The sequence below is a fragment of the Mixophyes fleayi genome, chromosome 10 (genome assembly GCF_038048845.1).
Source record: "Mixophyes fleayi isolate aMixFle1 chromosome 10, aMixFle1.hap1, whole genome shotgun sequence".
Lineage (NCBI taxonomy): Eukaryota > Metazoa > Chordata > Amphibia > Anura > Limnodynastidae > Mixophyes > Mixophyes fleayi.
In genome coordinates this window covers 9,138,696-9,150,835 of record NC_134411.1, presented here as the reverse complement: position 1 = coordinate 9,150,835, position 12,140 = coordinate 9,138,696, and the positions used below count along the sequence as shown (strand labels likewise).

Below are 12,140 nucleotides of genomic sequence, written 5' to 3'. Positions count from 1 at the left end.
ATTTGAGTATCCATTATTCCCTACCAGCGCTTGTTGTGTTGCTTTTATTCCTTCTATTTATAAAAACAATACACGGTTTACTGAACTGTATACGGTTACCAAATGGTTCATAACATAAGACAGCTGAATGTAAATTGTCTTCAGATTTACATTATACACATGACACCATAGTTGCCAACTGTCCCTAATTTTCAGGGACAGACCCAATTTTTTCTCCCTGGAAGTGTCCCTGTTTTTCAATACTGACCAACTGCACAATAAAAGTCCTCTTTTTTTGCATGTTGAATACAATTCTTAAAATCTATTCTTCTTCTATGGGTCTTATACGTTGATATTTATTGAAGAGTAGAACTTAAAATGCAAACAAGCAAGTTGGTCTCAAAGGGGCTGATTGAGAGTGGGACATACGCGTTATACTGCATTAAATCCCTCTGCGCATAGCTAGAGATTCGGAGAATGCATATGTGCCTATGCAGACTTGCTCATTCCTGGCACTTATGCCCGTCTGTGCCTGGAGAGGCAAGATGAGGGAGGGAAAGGACGTTCTAATGTTGGTTAAGTACAGTAAAGGCGCATTTAAGCAAATGCAGCAAATGAGTTCGATTCCCGACCATGGCCTTATCTGTGTGGAGTTTGTATGATCTCCCTGTGTTTGCGTGAGTTTCCTCCGGGTGCTCTGGTTTCCTTCCACAATCCAAAAACATACTGGTAGGTTAATTGTCCGCTATCAAAATATTGACCCTAATCTGTCTGTCTGTCTGTGTATGTTAGGGAATTTAGACTGTAAGCTCCAATGGGGCAGGGACTGATGTGAGTGAAATCTCTGTACAGCGCTGCGGATTTAGCGGCGCTATATAAATAAATGATGATGATGTTAGGAACTATATATTTGGCAGCTGCTATAGAACCCGTATAAATACATGCTTATGATGACTTGGCATACATCAGGCTCATATGCTGCTATTGAGGATCTGCATATTTGTGGAGAACCGCTATTTTTCTGTGCTCTTTAGAGTAATTTACACCCATTTTGCCAACAACTATGCATCAGCCTCAAATTGTGTGAACTTGTCATAATTGGGATTGTAGTGCTCCAAGGTCAGGAGACAGAACTGTGTGTGATGCAGCAACGCAGCAGCAAAGTGTCCATGGAAACTATTTTAAAATGTCGGTAACTATGTGACACTACCAATGTCTGTACATGTACTGCATAGCCCAGCGGTTCCCAACGTGTGCGCCACGGCTCCCAGGGGTGCTGCGGCGCTGTCACACCGGTGCCGCGGTCAGGTAGAGGGGGGAAAAAACAACTTACCAATCCGGTGGCGTCCGGGACCCAGCATCCTCCCTTCTAGCCGTCATCACGCACAACAGTCAGTGACAAGCGGACAGAGAGAGGAGGATGCTGGGTCCCGGGCACTGCCGGATTGGTAGGTCTTTTGTTTTTTTTTTGGTTAGTTTTTCCGCTTTGTGGCCCCCGGGATGCAGAGGGGGCACAGAGTGAGAGGAGGACGAGGAGAGGGCACAGAGTGAGAGATGGACGCAAAGGGGGCACAGAGTGAGAGAAGGACGCAGAGGGGGCACAGAGTGAGAGATGGACGCAAAGGGGGCACAGAGTGAGAGAAGGACGCAAAGGGGGCACAGAGTGAGAGATGGACGCAGAGGGAGCACAGAGTGAGAGATGGACACAGAGGGGGCACAGAGTGAGAGAAGGACGCAAAGGGGGCACAGAGTGAGAGATGGACGCAGAGGGAGCACAGAGTGAGAGATGGACACAGAGGGGGCACAGAGTGAGAGATGGACACAGAGGGGGCACAGAGTGAGAGATGGACACAGAGGGGGCACAGAGTGAGAGAAGGACGCAAAGGGGGCACAGAGTGAGAGATGGACGCCGAGGGGGCACAGAGTGAGAGGAGGACGAGGAGAGGGCACAGAGTGAGAGATGGACGCAGAGGGGGCACAGAGTGAGAGGAGGACGAGGAGAGGGCACAGAGTGAGAGATGGACGCAGAGGGAGCACAGAGTGAGAGATGGACACAGAGGGGGCACAGAGTGAGAGATGGACGCAGAGGGAGCACAGAGTGAGAGATGGACACAGAGGGGGCACAGAGTGAGAGAAGGACGCAAAGGGGGCACAGAGTGAGAGATGGACGCCGAGGGGGCACAGAGTGAGAGATGGTCGCAGAGGGGGCACAGAGTGAGAGATGGACGCAGAGGGGGCAGAGAGTGAGAGATGGTCGCAGAGGGGGCACAGAGTGAAAGATGGTCGCAGAGGGGCACAGAGTGAGAGATGGACGCCGAGGGGGCACAGAGTGAGAGATGGACGCAGAGGGAGCACAGAGTGAGAGATGGACACAGAGGGGGCACAGAGTGAGAGATGGACGCCGAGGGGGCACAGAGTGAGAGATGGATGCAGAGGGGGCACAGAGTGAGAGATGGACGCAGAGGGGGCACAGAGTGAGAGATGGACGCAGAGGGGGCACAGAGTGAGAGATGGACGCAGAGGGAGCACAGAGTGAGAGATGGACACAGAGGGGGCACAGAGTGAGAGATGGACGCCGAGGGGGCACAGAGTGAGAGATGGACGCAGAGGGGGCACAGAGTGAGAGATGGATGCAGAGGGGGCACAGAGTGAGAGATGGACGCAGAGGGGGCACAGAGTGAGAGATGGACGCCGAGGGGGCACAGAGTGAGAGATGGACGCCGAGGGGGCACAGAGTGTGTGGAGATGGAGGGCACAGTGTGAGTTAGCTATAAATTATTCTTTGACAGAAATATAATTGAATAAAAATATAAAAAAATATTCTTTTCCCTTGGATTTATGTGTATTATTTTGCATACAACTAAATAAGTATCTCTGTCCTGACCTAAATACTTATTCAATTTTTTTGATCCAACTACCTATAAAATGGGACTGCTGAGTAATTATTTTGGAGGGGTGCCTTGAAACAATTATGGAGACTCTAAGGGTGCTGCGAACTGAAAAAGTTTGGGAACCACTGGCATAGCCCCTTAATTCCATCAATTTACCAAATCCTTGGAATAATTCAAGTAACACATGTGAGAAAGACTTTATTTCACAAGATAGGGCACAGAATAGAGACAAACCGAACACCTGAAAAATAATCCACTTGTGCTTAAATAGAGTTATCTTCAACACTGGTCCTTGAGGACCTGTTTGCTCACCACTGATTTCTTAGATGCACACAAGAATAATTAGTCCCACTGAATCACCATCTGTCACTCTTGGCTGATCGTAGCCAGCATGAAAGACAAATAATAAAGACACAGAGGAAATATGTACCCGAACAGCTACAGTTCCGCATCACAAAACATACATAGTGATAGGCGTATGAGTGTGCGGTCTGCTATCTCAAGGAAATCTCAGACAAAATGCAAAACAAGAGGTATATGCTAATTAAGGGCACCACTCGAAACGGAGGAGCCACTCTGACATGAACTCTGCCCACCTGTCATTCTTGAGCGAGTGGGGAGGCCCTGGATCTTGCCAACCAGAGGCTCTACCTCGCGAGAGCGAGAGACCCGCCACTGGCCACCACCTGTTGAAGTACATGGTGAATGAGGTGGGCCGCATTCAGGCAGAAGATGGGGCAAACAAAAAATTACAAAGAGCAGCAGAGGACACAAAGCAGGATCCTGCAGAGCTCACCCTCTGAGTCAATATCAAGTACCAGACCAAATTATCTTACTAAGGGGTCTATGCATCAAGGTAATTTCTACAGAAAAGATGCGGAAACGGCTGTTTAAGTAGGTTTGCTATGTATTAACTGCCTAACGGAGGAGATTTCATAGAAAGCCTCTCTGGCTTCACAGAATCCGGTACAGTGGAAGTGCTGTGCGCATGCGCACACCACTTCCTTCTTTCACCGGCAGCGCTAAGCTGCCAGTAGGCAGGAAAAAAAGATTTCAGGAGAGGGGTCACTTCGCCGAGGCATCCAGAGTAGCCCCAGCATGGTGCATCTTAGCGGTACCTAAACATACATCACTACGATGTGCAGCAATGCACATTTAGCTGTACAGCATCTTATTGATGCATAGACCCCTGAATCACTGCCGTATCATACCATATTGTGTTATATCTGTTAATTTCTCCTATAATATCAGTGCATTTATCTCCTACTGCTGTAAACATTCCGATGATCTGATTGGCTGCAGGACGTTCAAACCCCGCCCACTTCAAAACTGAAGACATCCTGGTGGAGCGTGAGCTGAAGACTGAATATGTAAGGTGCTCAGACCCTACTGAAATGCACCATACAAAACCGCACTATACTGAACAATACAGCACTGATAAACTTGTATTCATGGGAAAGTAAGACTGATTTATACCGCTCTCATACTGCCGTCCTGGCAATATCCCGGGTATATGAACCCGGGATATTGCCGGAGCGGCAGAGGCTCTTACCTGTTAAATTCCCGGGTAGACACTGTTCATACTGAACTTGGGTCTACCCGGGTCTCCATGGCAACATCACAAGAGGAGCGCTGATTGGCTCCTCTTGTGATTTTTTTTTTCCTTCAAACTTTAACATTATGTCGGGTGGGACCCGGGGTCTCACCAATCATAGTGCGGGCAACCCGGGAATTACCCCACCTAAAGTCCCGGGTCTAACTCCCGGGAATTAGACCTGGGGGTAAATGTATCAAGCTGAGAGTTTTCCGGTGGGCTTGAAAAACCAATCAGATTCTAGCTATCATTTATTTAGTACATTCTACAAAATGATAGCTAGAATCTGATTGGTTGCTATAGGCAACATCTCTACTTTTCAAACCCGCCGGAAAACTCTCAGCTTGAAACATTTACCCACTGGAGTAATTCATACTGCAGCCTCAACCCGGGTCGTGGGTTCCAGTATGACAGGGGTATTAGTCAAGGAGGCTAACACATTAAACATGTTTACGGTATTATAATACTGCCACTTTAAAACAGATATAAAAGTCTAAAACTATATCATTTGTACATGTGTTACATTTCTTACATAGCATACAACAAGTACTACTTGCTAGTTGTTGTGCAGAGCTTCAAAGCTGACTCCAGATACGTACTGTATCTATCAGTCTGTTATAGTCCATCCTTGGTAGTGGTGGAAAAACTAACATAACCATAGTGACACACCTCTAGTAGAACAATATGCTGACCGTGAGAGAGGTGAGTATGTGTCCTCAGGTGGAGACTGACACTGCTGCATAAGACGCACATCCCACTGCCCCTGCTTCAACCAGGGGTGTTTGGAAAAGCATTAGGTATCGCTTAGCAACACTGCAGGGAGGGTCTATGCTCTTCTGATGTTTCCAGGATGCACTATGCTCATCAACATCCCTGCTACAAATTTGCATTACATAAATATGTATTATTTTGCATTTTTGTCGCCCAGTTCATTATGGACTTTATTATTTTTAACTTAGGCACTGGAAACACATAATAAATAAACACACACTTTTTATAAATAGACAATGGTTTGCATGTGTTCCAGCGGCAGTATGTAAATGTGCACTCCTCTGGGCATATTTCCAGAAACAAGTTATTATAAAACACAGCATATTATATACAGCCACACACAGGTAACACAGCTCACATTGAGCCATTAGAAGGATATAGCTGTATTGATTACAGGAGCCAGGCAGACACACATGGCAGCCAAAGAAAGGGAGAATCCATATAACTCAATATAATACACCCAGTTGTGTGACAATATGGAAGAAACATGAGACCGTTAAAGTAACTGTCTTCTATAGGTCCCTCACCAGTATTCCTGAGAAGGCGACCATTAACTGGAACCTAGTCACTCCACTGAGGAATCAGGCACAAATCGCCTCTCTGATGTCAATACTTTCTTCTAAATTTTAGTTCCGCCCACAAAATGGCGACCTTCACTGTGAGCAGGTGACATGTACACTTTAAGGCAGCGATAGACGACCCGATACACTTCAGGGGCCAAAAGTGCGTCCGTCTAACCACACATTACCCGCTAAAAAAATACATTTAATCAAAGAAGGAGACACCTATCTGTAATGACATATCAGAAGGCATTTTAAACAAGTGTTGTACACTATAACAAACAAATTTGACAGTAAAGCAGGGAGGGGCTGGGGTGCCGTAGATGTTGCCCACCACTGCTTTAAAGGGTATGGGAAATGGGCTATGAGACCCATGCCATAGGACAGTTTTAGCTAACCTGTGACACTCCAGGTGTTGTGAAACTACAAGTCCCAGCATGCTTTGCCAATATATAGCCGCTTATTCCTGGAAAGGTATGCTGGGACTTGTAGTTTCACAACACCTGGAGTGTCACAGGTTAGCCAACACTGCCATAGGAAGTGCCGAAAACGGTGAAACAGTTTGACCAGCTTCTGTCTGAAGGTTACGTAACTCCTACCTGGCACTGTAGTATTAGTGCAGTGACATTAAAATTGTCACAGTAACATTCCTCAGTCTCTATTCTCACTGCACGTTCAGAGGCTCTTATTCATAGAGCAGGAATTTGAACCTGTTATTCACGTGTGAGGCCTTGTGTTACTAAACCTCTAATTAGCTTTAACTTCTTACCATTGTTTGTTCAATGCATTTTTCCTGACTATTGAGTTGGATGCACATTGTGACAGCTAGAAGCTCCTGACATAGTATACAGTACAGCATATATAATCACTCTCAGAAAGTATGACTCTCTGGCAGTGGATAAGTTACACTGTGTATCGATGCTGCCTAGATCTAAAGACTTCCTTCTCTAGCACGGAGCCCAATAACATTACGTGCTAATTAGTAATACGGCTACTTACAACACCTGCTAATGAACACGCTTATGATCATTATTAAATACACTGGGGGATATATCTAGACTAACTAAAGGCAGTAGAAACTCTTTACTAATATTATCGGCAGTAACTATAAAGACTAAGGGTCTGATTAATTAAGGATCTTAACTTAAGAAGTTTCTTATTTAAGTCTCCTGGACAAAACCATGTTACAATGCAGGGGGTGAAAATTAGTTTTCTGTTTTGCACATAAGTTAAATACTGACTGTTTTTTCATGTAGCACACAAATATCAACTTTAAATTTCAGTGTACAAATAAGCTATCAAGTATTTGTGTGCTACATGAAAAAACAGCCAGTATTTAACTTATGTGCAAAACAGAAAACTAATTTGCACCCCTTGCATTGTGACATGGTTTTGTCCAGGAGACTTAAATAAGAAACGTCTTAATTTAAGTTCCTTAATGAATCAGGTCCTATATTGCAAACGTGGATACATGATTCCTCTCTGTCCCTATCTTTATTCAAAGACAAACTTCCTTTATTTTTAAAATACACAAATTGGAAACCACCCATCATAAACAAATGCTCGTTAAAAGGTTTTTCAAAATATGGGAAAGTTATGTAGAGACATTGCCCCTTCTATCAAAATACAAATACAAGATTGCATTCAATATATTGGTAGAAATCCCAATAAAACTATACAACTGTAAATTACGTGTCATAGTTATGTTTGTGTTAATGGATATTTAACATTTTGGCCAGGCTGGGTAATTTGTGTCTCAGATTGTTAAACTGTTTATGACTGAAGTTTATATGTTACGGCTGGGATTCACATTGCATCTCTCTACATAGTCAGAGATGATTGTATTTATAGCAATGTCTATATTGTTCTAACAAATGCTTAACACAGAATTGGACAGCTTTCCGCTATTGTATGCGTGCTATACAATTATCCCTGCTGTGTAATTAGTAATAGGTACCTATATTATATTATACGTTGTCATTTATGAACCCTGGTATTTGTTTACTAATCCTCATTGCCTTCTTAATCGTTGTACCATGATTATGAGCTAAAATAAAAAAAAATGTTTAAAAAAATACATTGGGGAAAAGTTATGAAAGCTGGTTCAAAGACAAACCGTGATGTTTATATTAATTTTATTCATACTTGCCAACTCTCCCGGAATGTTGGGTAGACTCCCGAATTCCGGGTAGGTCTCCCGAACTCCAGGGAGAGCAGGCCATTCTTCTGCATCCTGCCCACTTCCTAGTGAAGTGGGCAGGATAGGAGTCTCCTGGTGAATCATGTCATTTTAGACCCCCCAATCCAATCCCCCCACCTGCTGTGGCAAAAAGACGCCTTCCTGGCATTGCATCATGGGTGCACCCGGCCCCCGTCCGTCCATACTTACCAAAAAGTTGAAAAAAGTATAATTACATTTCTAAGCTGCACTAGAAAAATGACACTTAGGTCTCATGCAAAGTTGGACACTATTTTGTGTAAAACGCGCATCTTCTTACACACATGCGTACAAAAACAACATAGGTGTACGTCTGTATGCAGATTTTGGGCGCAAATTTTACTCTTGTGACTCCTTGGAGAGATTGAAGAGACAGAATAGACCAAGTACAGCAACGGCATTTGCGCCAGCTGGACACAGACGCAAATACACCTGTCAGGATGCGTATCTCGTGCAGGTACTGTAAGGCTCATCCTACAAAACACTTCTTATTGGCCGATAGTATTTCAATTATTAGTGTGGCTGCTATATTTTATGAAGTAACTGCTGTCTATTTGCAATACTTAATTGATATTTGAATTTGAACTGAACATTCCCATGGAAAACAAGCAAATGCTATTGATGTACAGCAATCGTGACACATCTTGAGGTGCGCCTAACTGAACAGGTGCTTTTCATAAGTGCGTCACATTCTGTGTATGATTAGGACACAAATGCATCCAAATGTTCATGAGCCCCTTAGAACATACTTGCCAACTCTCCCGGAATGTTCGGGAGACTCCCAGATACCGGGTAGGCCTCCCGGTCTCCCGGGAGAGTATGGCATCCTCCCGCATCTGCCCACTTCACTAGGAAGTGGGCAGAATTAGAGCCAAAATGCAGTGCCTCCGCTGTAAAATGACACGTTTGCGTCATTACGTTGCAGGGCTGGGCCAGAATGGCGTTATTTGCATAGTCCCGCCCCCAAAACGGCCACCTCGCCCAGGCAGCTCCTGGACGCCATCTTCAGAAAGTCGGCAAGTATGCCTTAGAATTTGATTGCTTGCTATGGGCAACAGAGACTTTTTCCATTGCAATCATTTTCACAAATGTCATTTTCCACAACCCAGCCGCTTCCAACAATGCACTGGTCTGCAAACACAAGGTTTGTTATACATCCATAACAGGGAGTATTATGGGATTGTTGTCAGTCTCATATTAGAAATTAACATGATAACCCCTGTATTTTCTTTGATAAAGCTATGTCCACTTTGGGAGGTGGCAGAAATCCGTCTTCCCATAACAATGTCACAGATCCCTCACCTGAGACCTGCTGCTATTGAGCTACCTGAACTAATATAGAGGCACCTCACACACAATACTTCTACGAATTATAATTGTGATAAAAGTGCTGTGCTCAGCATTTTTATTCCCAAGGCATTGCTGCTGAGAGACCTGGAAAGGCCGACGTAAACCCACCCAAAAAATATTTTGATGTTGTAGGAAAGAGACAGCTGCACTTTGTTTTGTCTTTCCTTCAATGCAGCAGGCCTGTTTGAGTACATGGATATTGCATAGCTGCCAAGAGTCCCTAATTTCCAGGGACAGTCCCTGGTTTTAAAGAGTTGTCCCAGGGGAATTTCTGACCCTGGCAATGTTTCTGTTTTTCAGGAATGACCAACTGCACAATAACATTCCTATATCTCTGCTTGATTCAGCTCTCACCATCTCTTCTTATTCTCTTGGCTTCAAGAGATAAAAAATTTTTTAAAGGGATATTTAAAATGCAGCAAAGTAAACTGCTATCACTTTCGGGACAGGATGGGGATTGTAGTGCTGCAAAATCTACTGATACAGTATCGGCTGTAACCTGCGTAAATGCGCTGGCTCTAATGCAAAGTGTCAATGGGATACACTTTAAAATGTTGCCAACTATGGCCTTTGCCCCAAGAACCCCAGGGGAGAGTGCACCAGCTGACTTCCTAAGGACCAAAATGGTAGAAAGCGCCAAAACGCCCCAGTATCCAAGGAAGACATAACCCTTGTTTGTAAAAGGGGGTGTCTTCTTTCAAAGGCGTTTTGTATTGTACTGAAATTACATTATACTTTGAAAAATCTACCTATGAGATACAGTTTCAAGATACCCTTCAAACACCCACTTATTTTTATTTTTGCCCAGGATCCACTGATGCTCACTTAGCACTGCCATATTTACTATATTCCATCACACTTCCTAATTTTATTTTATTTTTAAATTGCCCCTTTCACTGCAGTGTGTGCTACAGCAGACATGTTCTTTACTTCCCTGTCAATTCACATATCACATTTATGAATGAAACAGACCATCAGAGTGGAACATTTATATAATTGTTTAGCTCTCATTATATACAATACAGTACTGCCCACTTTATGACACATAATGACCCCAACAACCCAGGCATCAAAAGGTTTCACACATATGACTAAAAGGCTTCTAACATGACGTTTTCAAATGATAGGTTTCATTTTAATGGGTTTATTTCACTTGACTGTGCATCATTCAGTGCTTCCAGACACTTATGATATTTTCGATTAAGACTATTCCTATATGTTTTCTTGCTGTGGTTATATAGCATGCTAGTGCATACATAATGTTTTTACATTCAATTCCACCTGAATACCAAGCTCATATTGTGAAAAAGCACACATACACATCAGACAGAGCAAATACTATCTGTATATATGATTACCATCTTATATAAGTTAATAGATGATTTTGTGTGCATAGAAATATTCACCTATATGCTTATCCTTTCTCCTGTGCCATGATCCCCTTTACTCACAGTAAAGGGCCAGTGTGGTGCTTTACATTATACTAGCCCTGATGCCAGAACACCCAGCCAAAACTTCCGATAATGAAGACAACAGAAGCAGCATGGGTAGAGGCTGTGCCAGCCCCCACTCATATTACACACTGCCCTGCCAAGGGGCCCATTAAGGTACAGATAAAGAAAGTGACAACCTCATCCCCACCATCACTGTAACAGTTATGTAAAATACAGATTATTTTGTAGGTCTTTACATTTGTTATAAAATACCTCAGTCCCTTATTTAGCTGTCTATTGTCTGCACCTTCCTAAGTACTAGGTCGTTGTCACCTTTCCATCTGACAATATTTGCTGTCACTCACCTGTGATGCATTTTTAAGTTCTGCATTTAGTCCTCCTTCACTTTTTTATGGGACTGTGTTACCTGTATAGTGCTTTTGCCAAAACAAACACACAAATATAGATTTTGTTCTATGGTCATCGTCACTTTTGTGAGTGCCTCTGTTCTGTTACTGACCCCTGCTTTAATGGAGCTGCCATTTCATGATTAAATTAAGATGTGACACAGTCAGGTACTCACCCTCCAAACTTGCGTGTGCGCTTGTTCCTGTGTCTTTAACAAAACTCTCCTTGTAATTCCAGAGGACACACAAATAGATGTCACTTGCTCTGTAGGGAACTACCCCTTAGCGGTCACTTTGTCTAGATGCCACTAAGCTGCTTTAGGTCGTGGTGTGGAGGCAGGTGGAGGTTTCACTGTGTACTGATAGAGGTGGAGCTAAACCAGAAGGACAGGTCTAGTGATACAGGGAGGGGGCACCTGCAGAACAGCCCAACCTCTAGACAGCAGGCTGCTCTCTTCTATGGGTGTACGCGTCTGCTCCCACTTACAGAGGTCTGTAACTAGGGTCAGAGAAAGGGGCAACGTTTGTGCATTAATCACTTCCAGCCTTCTACTTATGGAAATGCTGCATGAAGTGGGTATGGGTGAAGCTTGCTGTATTTTCTCTCCCTCTGTAGAGCATTCTTGTCTTCTACACAGATATGTTCTCTGTAATATGTGTAAAAACTATCCCATATATATATATATATATATATATATATATATATATGTGTGTGTGTGTGTGTGTGTGTGTGTGTGTAATATGTGTATATATATATATATACACATATTACACACACACACATTAATATATATATTAAAACTTGAACAACCCAAACTTAAAATTCACACTGTGGTTCTCTGTGAAAATGTACTTTAATATTGGTTTCAATATTTCTTCCAGCAGTTTGCTATATTAGTAAACAATAGTGGTCTTCGACAATTACTTATTTGTCTTT

At 43.4% G+C, this 12,140-nt stretch overlaps 1 protein-coding gene across 1 annotated transcript in view; it reads right to left on the bottom strand.

Moving 5' to 3' along the window:
• EPS8L2 (EPS8 signaling adaptor L2) overlaps positions 1-11,582 on the bottom strand; it is a 153,261-nt gene extending 141,679 nt beyond the window's left edge. Inside the window, exon 1 of the mRNA XM_075187826.1 lies at positions 11,380-11,582. The gene's annotated coding sequence lies outside the window, so the exon portion shown is untranslated. The remainder of the gene's footprint in view (positions 1-11,379) is intronic.
• Positions 11,583-12,140: the final 558 nt, after the last annotated feature.